Source organism: Mizuhopecten yessoensis, unplaced genomic scaffold (genome assembly GCF_002113885.1).
Source record: "Mizuhopecten yessoensis strain PY_sf001 unplaced genomic scaffold, ASM211388v2 scaffold4631, whole genome shotgun sequence".
NCBI lineage: Eukaryota > Metazoa > Mollusca > Bivalvia > Pectinida > Pectinidae > Mizuhopecten > Mizuhopecten yessoensis.
Genome location: NW_018405643.1, coordinates 1,515,145 through 1,522,742, shown reverse-complemented (window position 1 = coordinate 1,522,742; position 7,598 = coordinate 1,515,145). Strand labels below are relative to the sequence as shown.

General features: G+C 35.6%; 1 protein-coding gene across 1 annotated transcript in view; it reads left to right on the top strand.

Annotated features, from left to right (window-relative positions):
- Positions 1 to 3,731: 3,731 nt before the first annotated feature.
- The window catches only part of LOC110449555 (putative methyltransferase NSUN7), a 43,280-nt gene continuing 39,413 nt past the window's right edge, over positions 3,732 to 7,598 (top strand). The window contains exon 1 of the mRNA XM_021496503.1: positions 3,732 to 3,750. The gene's annotated coding sequence lies outside the window, so the exon portion shown is untranslated. The remainder of the gene's footprint in view (positions 3,751 to 7,598) is intronic.

The window sequence follows — 7,598 nt, the reverse complement described above, 5'->3', positions numbered from 1 at the left end:
TGTTACTACTAGATGTCATTTTACAAAGACTAGAGGAAAAGTGAAGTGTCTGGAGTTCAATTGTATATTTTAAGTTCTAGCCTGTGGACTGATTTCACAAAACTGTACTAGTTCGAGCAATATTTTCATATTAAATATAGAAATTTTCACTAAACTCAACATCAAATTTATAAACTCCAGACTTTAACTCATTTACCCCTGAAGACACATTTGAACTCTTCCAGTTCAAAGGTTGGAATAGTTCATTATGAAATTTCAGGGGTGAATGAGCTTATTGGGCTTCCGTGAAAATCAAACCCCTGCCTAAGCACACAAAAATGTAAGGGTTCACCATATTAGTAAGACAACAATTTGAGTAATATGCATTTCAACATTTCATTTCTCCAATCCCTCATCTGTCTTCAGGAAAAGATTTATGAAATTTTAGGGACTTTCACTCTATGAAGCACTATACATACTCTTGGCTCAGAACACTCTTTTTCTGCCAGTCTTCAAGGCCTTCAGCTAAGGTACCTACATTATTATTTTTCTATTTAGAATTGCTAAATTTTGAAGGATGTAATCATCACATCAAGTAAAAGAATACAGTTGAATTATAAAACAGACTAAAAAAAGAGAAGTTTTGATTTTTTTAAAGAAAATAAAGGAATATTGTTTTTGAAAAAATTGCAAAAAGTCGCAAGGGAAATAATGTTATTCAGTTACTATATATATATATATATATGAAACAATGCAAATTCACAAAAGATAAAATCCTGTGTTATTGATTGATTGGTTTTACGTCCTCTTCACTACCGAGTAGTTCGGTTATCCAGCAAACGAAATTATTAGAATATATCACCTTTTATACCTCTCTGAAGATTTTCAAATCGTTCGTACTGATGTGACTGCCTGATCAGAGTCTTGTTAAGATACTGTTGTTGTTGCAATAATGGCAGTTGAGTCCTGCCCTATACACATATTTTGTGTGTCAGAAAAGTAATATTAAACTTCCAACTTATTGACAGTGGCTCAAGTTTAACCTACTTGAGCTGGGTTTTTTTTATTAATCCGTGATCAATTGTAAATAGGGGCTTATGATTTCACAAAAGTGTTTGTGTCCATTTACTTTGAAAAGGAAATTTTAATAAGAAATAGATTTTCTTTCTTTTGCAAGAAAGCAAGGTTTAATCAAATCTTGCCTTTACCCCTTGTAATTTAAAGTGCCTCCATTTCATCTTGTTTATGAATATCTTTATATTTGTGAGGTGTTCTGTTCAGTTTAAACGTTTTTTTTATAAATAAAATTGATAAATGCTAGATTTAATTTCATGCCTCAGAAATTTAAATCTCACTCTCAACTCCTTCGTTGATGCCTGTGATTTATGAGCTGTGATCAAACATAATTTGAAAATTGGAATTTCATGATTCAAGGTGGTATACCTTTAAGATATTACGCCTACAACAAGATTTAAATAATTTAGGAACTAAACGGAATGTCATGTTGGCTTGTCATGGTCACTGCAGGGGTAGGATGATCCAGTACCTGTGTATAACCTGTATACAAAAGAAATAAGTTCAGACCTGGCAGAATGAATAATTTGTACATCCTGCCATAGCTTCGGAATATTCATTACACGATTATCTTAGCGAAAAATGACTCGGCTTTAGCATGATACATGGTTAAAATATCAAAATACTTCACTTTTGAGACAGTTGCCTGAACACTTTCTAATGCTTTAAGTACATTGTATTATTGGGTATACAACCGTTGTCAGTATAATGTGACCAGGCAGAATGCTGTGGTGCTGACTGTCTTCGGCATGGTGTTTCAATGAGATATAGCACTATAAAGTCTGCATCAGATCCGCGCTATTACAAGGAGGCAAGTACACAACATACCCTGTCTCCAGCATACATACACACATGCACGCTTACAGTTAAAAACACACAGAGGTACGTCCTTAAATAACCTTATATTTTAATAGGACGTTAAACAAAATAAAACCAAACCCCTGTCAGTCACTGCCTGCCCAAGGGTATGGTTAATACTCAAACAAATTAGTGTCCAAAAAATTAACCTGTATTTTGGTTCAACTTTAGTGATAAACTTCACAGAAGTACAAATTGTATACCCATTGGATGAAAAAGAATTGTATTAAATTTTAGAGTCACAAGGTCAAAGTTCAAGGTTACAGTTGAATAAAAAGCATTGTTAGAATAGCTTCGTCTTTGAACTTGAAAACTTTCCAGAATGACTTCTATCTGTAAGATCACCAGCTCTATTGAATTTGAGGTCAAAGACCAAGGCCGCAATGATCCATTGCATTGTGCATTTGTTTACGCATGGAACGTTTCTACCAATGACATTTAAAGTTAAATGGGATAACATTTTTTTGGTAGTCAACAGGTTAAAAGTTAATGTCACAGTGACCCATTGTGGTAATATTGTTTCTGGACACTAAAATGTATTTCAACCTAGCTATGATCTTGAAACTTGAAATAAGTAGGTCACTGTGACCTTTGCTTTGACCTTTGATGAGAACCTTTCAAAAAGGTTGTTTGTGGTTTATCTTCTGTACTAGTATTTCACCTGGAGTAACCAGATTTGTATGCAAGAACATGTGCATCCTCGACACTTCAGGGGTTACACTCACTTTCGCTCTCTGCACCCCTGGAACATGTCATAGAAAAATTGAAGGCTCAGTGTACACCACCTGGTGGACGAGACAAGAAGACTATTTTGACCCTTTGATGTTTATCAAAAGAATCTCTCTGTCACATTTTGAAGTAGGGTGTCACTCCTTTGTAATCTTCAAAGTACAGGTATCAGCCTGGCGATTGGTCATTTTTTTTTTACCCGAGACCATGCAATCAAACAGCTATCTTGTGCCTACAATTTTGCTATGACATGTTCCAGGGGTGCAGAGAGCGAAAGTGAGCGTAACCCCTGGCGTGTCGAAGATGGTACATGTTGGGATGGTGAATTGCAGGGGGACTACAGATGGCCTTGTAATACTTTGCCTTGTTATATATCTTCAAATTTTCTTTTGCTAAATTACCAACATGCTACAATATAGGGTCCTTCTCCAGTTGATACATAAAAACATAGTAACCAACCTCACATTTGTTGAATATGCCATGGCCTTCAAAGTAATTGATCTGGACCCCTGGGTTGGGCAGTTAGCAGGGTTTTGCTGTATGCAGATCTCCAGTAACAGTCCCTGAAGCTTATCTAATAGCCTACAGTTAAAATTTAATTTTGATAAATGAAGAAAGCTGTGCCATTAAGTTGTGTGGTAGACCTGACTGTGTACATTGTAGTAGGTTGTAGATAATGTAAGTTTCGGGTACTAATGGGATCAACTATGGCGATGTCAGCTCAAACTCTCGTTAATGTCACCACACCGCCATTGACTTGTAACATTATCATTGCTAGATATATATATATATATAGCATGGTCAATTTAAGGTTGGTAATTTTAAACTGCATGTGGATTTAAGCAACAAGTACCAACAAACAGGGCATCGGAACAAATATGGGTAAGTGTAGGGATCGGAAGTGTGGCTTGTTGTCGACCAGTACGGGTATTGACTGTGCTAGCGATGAACCCTCTCCACTCAAAAGGTCATTTACATAAAACCACACAGACCTTGCCGTCACAATAAACATCCCGTTATGAATCACACCAGAAACAATCACCCAGGTATAAAACCACAAAAGTTGCTCTTTTAAGCCCCATTTACGGATACTTAACTCTGAAGTTGTATGTAAGTTTTAACGCTTCGTTATTTTATACTGTAGTCTACTTATGTTTTCTCGCTTTCAAAATGTTCTCTTTTTGAAATTCAATCTAATGACTTCTACGTGCATTCTGTTACAAGGTGTTTTAACTTTTGGCTGAATTGTATAGTATGCGGGATAGAAATTATAAGTTTATTTTAATGAAAAGTTCTACAATCTGTAATGATCTGCCATATAAAACAATTTACAAATAAATTGAAATTATGAGATATTTCTTGCCATATAGACCAACACTATATTGATATATACTATATATAATATATCAGAGTATCATTTGGTAAATTATTGTAGTTCTGGTTTATTATTTGAAGTGCATGCCAACATTAAAACTTTAAACTGATTAGTTACGAAGTTACCCAAACTTTTTTCAGTAGCTTTAAGAGATTCAGATATATCTTTTTGTCTTATTTCAGTTTGAAACTGAATGTTTTATCTAGCCAGTCTGTTTCTTTCAGGGAAAATCCTGGAGGGGGTCGAAATTGGGGTCAATGACCCCTTAAAACTGAAATTGACCCCTCCATGTTCCAATTTTCTTTAAAATTTACATAGAATGGCCCTTCTTAATTTTAATATTTCAATTTGTAATGTCACTGTACTTTCACTATAGATGTTCGATATTGTACGCAAGTACATGTTCGTGTTACAATTTATCAAATATGCATGTGATGGTGTTATTAAAGACATACACTACATAGCACCCAGGGTATATGATATTGAAAACCTATATAAGCTGGTGTCCATTTATTAAAAAAACACAAATATTATGATAATTTTCTATGGTTTTGTTAAAATCTCATCTGTCTGATCAATGAGTAGAACTATGACTTTTAACCTGTGACATGATCCAGTCAGATTTCACCCATCGCTATACAATGACATGCCAGAAAAATTACCAGCGTTCAAATAACATTGATTCTCTTGTCATAAAAACGGTATAACCACTATAAAATTACCTTTCCGCTTCCTGAATTGTATATTTTGTGGCGAATAAATTCAATAATTGCTGTGGCAGTACACAAGATCTTGTCTGTTGTCTCTAGAATAACATGTCATTCCTGCGGATTAGCATACCAAGCAGTGTTCCGCGTACTTTACTATCTTTGCAATTAAGGATTTTTTTCTTTCTTTTCAGCAGATCAATAATATGCTGACAAAAATCAATCCTCATTTCCTGTCTCAATGACAATTAACTTGTGCATGTGGCATTGCTATAAATTCCTGGTCAATACGGTTATGGGTGGTGCTAGCTAGGTCTTGTGCATTGTTGGATTTTAAGTTTGCTGACTGGCCTGTACATCATTGATAGTGGTACCAGGGTATATATCTTATTCAGGATTGTGCTTGTGCCTGTAGCCATGTGTGTATTTCTTATATGACAATGAAGAAAATGAAGTGTGGAAGTAAATCATTACACGTAATTTCAAAAAAGTTACTTTAACACTAGAATGACAGTTTGATTAACTTATAATGTAGAAAACTTAATTAAGTAGACACAAATTTTATTTTATTATCAAATTTTAATTGATCCTCGCACACAAATGAATTGTCACACTAAAGAGTCTATCTGCTATAGAAAACATTCAGAGAATTTCAATTAGTGTAACGGTTAAAGTGCAAAAAAGGGATAAAATCAGAATATCGCTAAAATTTGCATGTTTGCAGTAATATCAAGTTGCTTAATATGTTAATGCCCCTACTACATGAGATACATGTATATAGATAAATATGTGACACTTAGTACCATAATTATCATAAAAATATGTTGTATTCCCAAACATAATTAAATGCCCAATACTGAGGCCAAAGGTCAAATTATTATATTTAGCCTTTAGTTGTTTCATAATCACAGGATACAGGGCTCTTCTGACGCTTTTAGTTCTAAACAAACATTTCTGATAACTATAACTTTCATTTAAAAATTTAAAAGATCAATAAACAGAATTTGATTTAAACTTAGGAAGGAAGTCTGGGTATTAATAGCAAAGGTTTCTGTCTACAACTTTCCGATTTAATGAGTAAAAGTTAGGGTCGTATTGTTAGCTGATGGTACACATCCTAAAAGTAGGGTTGAATTGTTAGCTGGTGGTACACATCCTAAAAGTAGGGTCGAATTGTTAGATGGTGGTACACATCCTAAAAGTAGGGTTGAATTGTTAGCTGGAGGTACACATCCTAAAAGTAGGGTCAAATTGTTAGCTGGTGGTACACATACTAAAAGTAGGGTCGAATTGCTAGCTGGTAGTACACATCATAAAAGTAGGGTTGAATTGTTAGATGGAGGTACACATCCTAAAAGAAGGGTTGAATTGTTAGCCGGAGGTACACATCCTAAAAGCAGGGTTGAATTGTTAGCCGGAGGTACACATCCTAAAAGTAGGGTTGAATTGTTAGCTGGTGGTACACAATCTAAAAGTAGGGTCGAATTGTTAGCTGGTAGTACACATCCTAAAAGTAGGGTTGAATTGTTAGCTGGTGGTACACATCCTAAAAGTAGGGTCGAATTGTTAGCTGGTGGTACACATCCTAAAAGTAGGGTCAAATTGTTAGCTCGTGGTACACATTCTAAAAGTAGGGTCGAATTGTTAGCTGGTGATACACATTCTTAAAGTAGGGTCGAATTGTTAGCTGGTGGTACACATCCTAAAAGTAGGGTTGAGTTGTTATTTGGTGGTACACATCCTAAAAGTAGGGTTGAATTTTTAGCTGGTGGTACACATCCTAAAAGTAGGGTCGAATTGTTAGCTCGTGGTACACATTCTAAAAGTAGGGCCGAATTGTTAGCTGGTGGTACACTTCCTAAAAGTAGGGTCGAATTGTTAGCTGGTGGTACACATCCTAAAAGTAGGGTCGAATTGTTAGCTGGTGGTTCACATCCTAAATGTAGGGTTGAATTGTTAGCTGGTGGTACACAGTCTAAAAGTAGGGTCACCAATTGTTAGCTGGTGGTACACATCCTAAAAGTAGGGTCGAATTGTTAGCTGGAGGTACACATCCTAAAAGTAGGGTCGAATTGTTAGCTGGTGGTACACATTCTAAAACTAGGGTCGAATTGTTAGCTGGTGGTATACATCCTAAAAGTAGGGTCGAATTGTTAGCTGGTGGTACACATCCTAAAAGTAGGGTCGAATTGTTAGCTGGTGGTACACATCCCCTAAAAGTAGGGTCGATTTGTTAGCTGGTGGTATAACACATCCTAAAAGTAGGGTCGAATTGTTAGCTGGTGGTACACATCCTAAAAGTAGGGTCGAATTGTTAGCTGGTGGTACACATCCTAAAAGTAGGGCCGAATTGTTAGCTGGTGGTACACATCCTAAAAGTAGGGTCGAATTGTTAGCTGGTGGTACACATCCTAAAAGTAGGGTTGAATTGTTAGCTGGTGGTACTCATCCTAAAAGTAGGGTTGAATTGTTAGCTGATGGTACACATCCTACCTTAAGGGCTACAGTAGATTCTATACTATATGAGGCAAGCTCTCACATGGTAAAGTTTTCCTCATTGTTCAATGTCAGCCTTTTAGTTACGAGTCAATTTTCTGCTGAATACTTCTCGACTATAGCTTCAAGAACATACCGACCAAACTTGCTAAAACACAACATGAATTTCTGCTTTATGTTTTTCTTAAGAAATTTAGAAATCTTTTTCATCTTTTCAAATTATTTAGAAATGTTGGTCTTTTGACTGACGCTTCCTGAAAGTGTGAGTTTGTAAAAGCAAGAACGCAAAAGCAGTTAGAGATGTCTATAATAATATCCAGCTCCATGAATTATTCTATTGATTATTGTCTTGCAATTTAAAAAAGGCTGGAAATTGAATG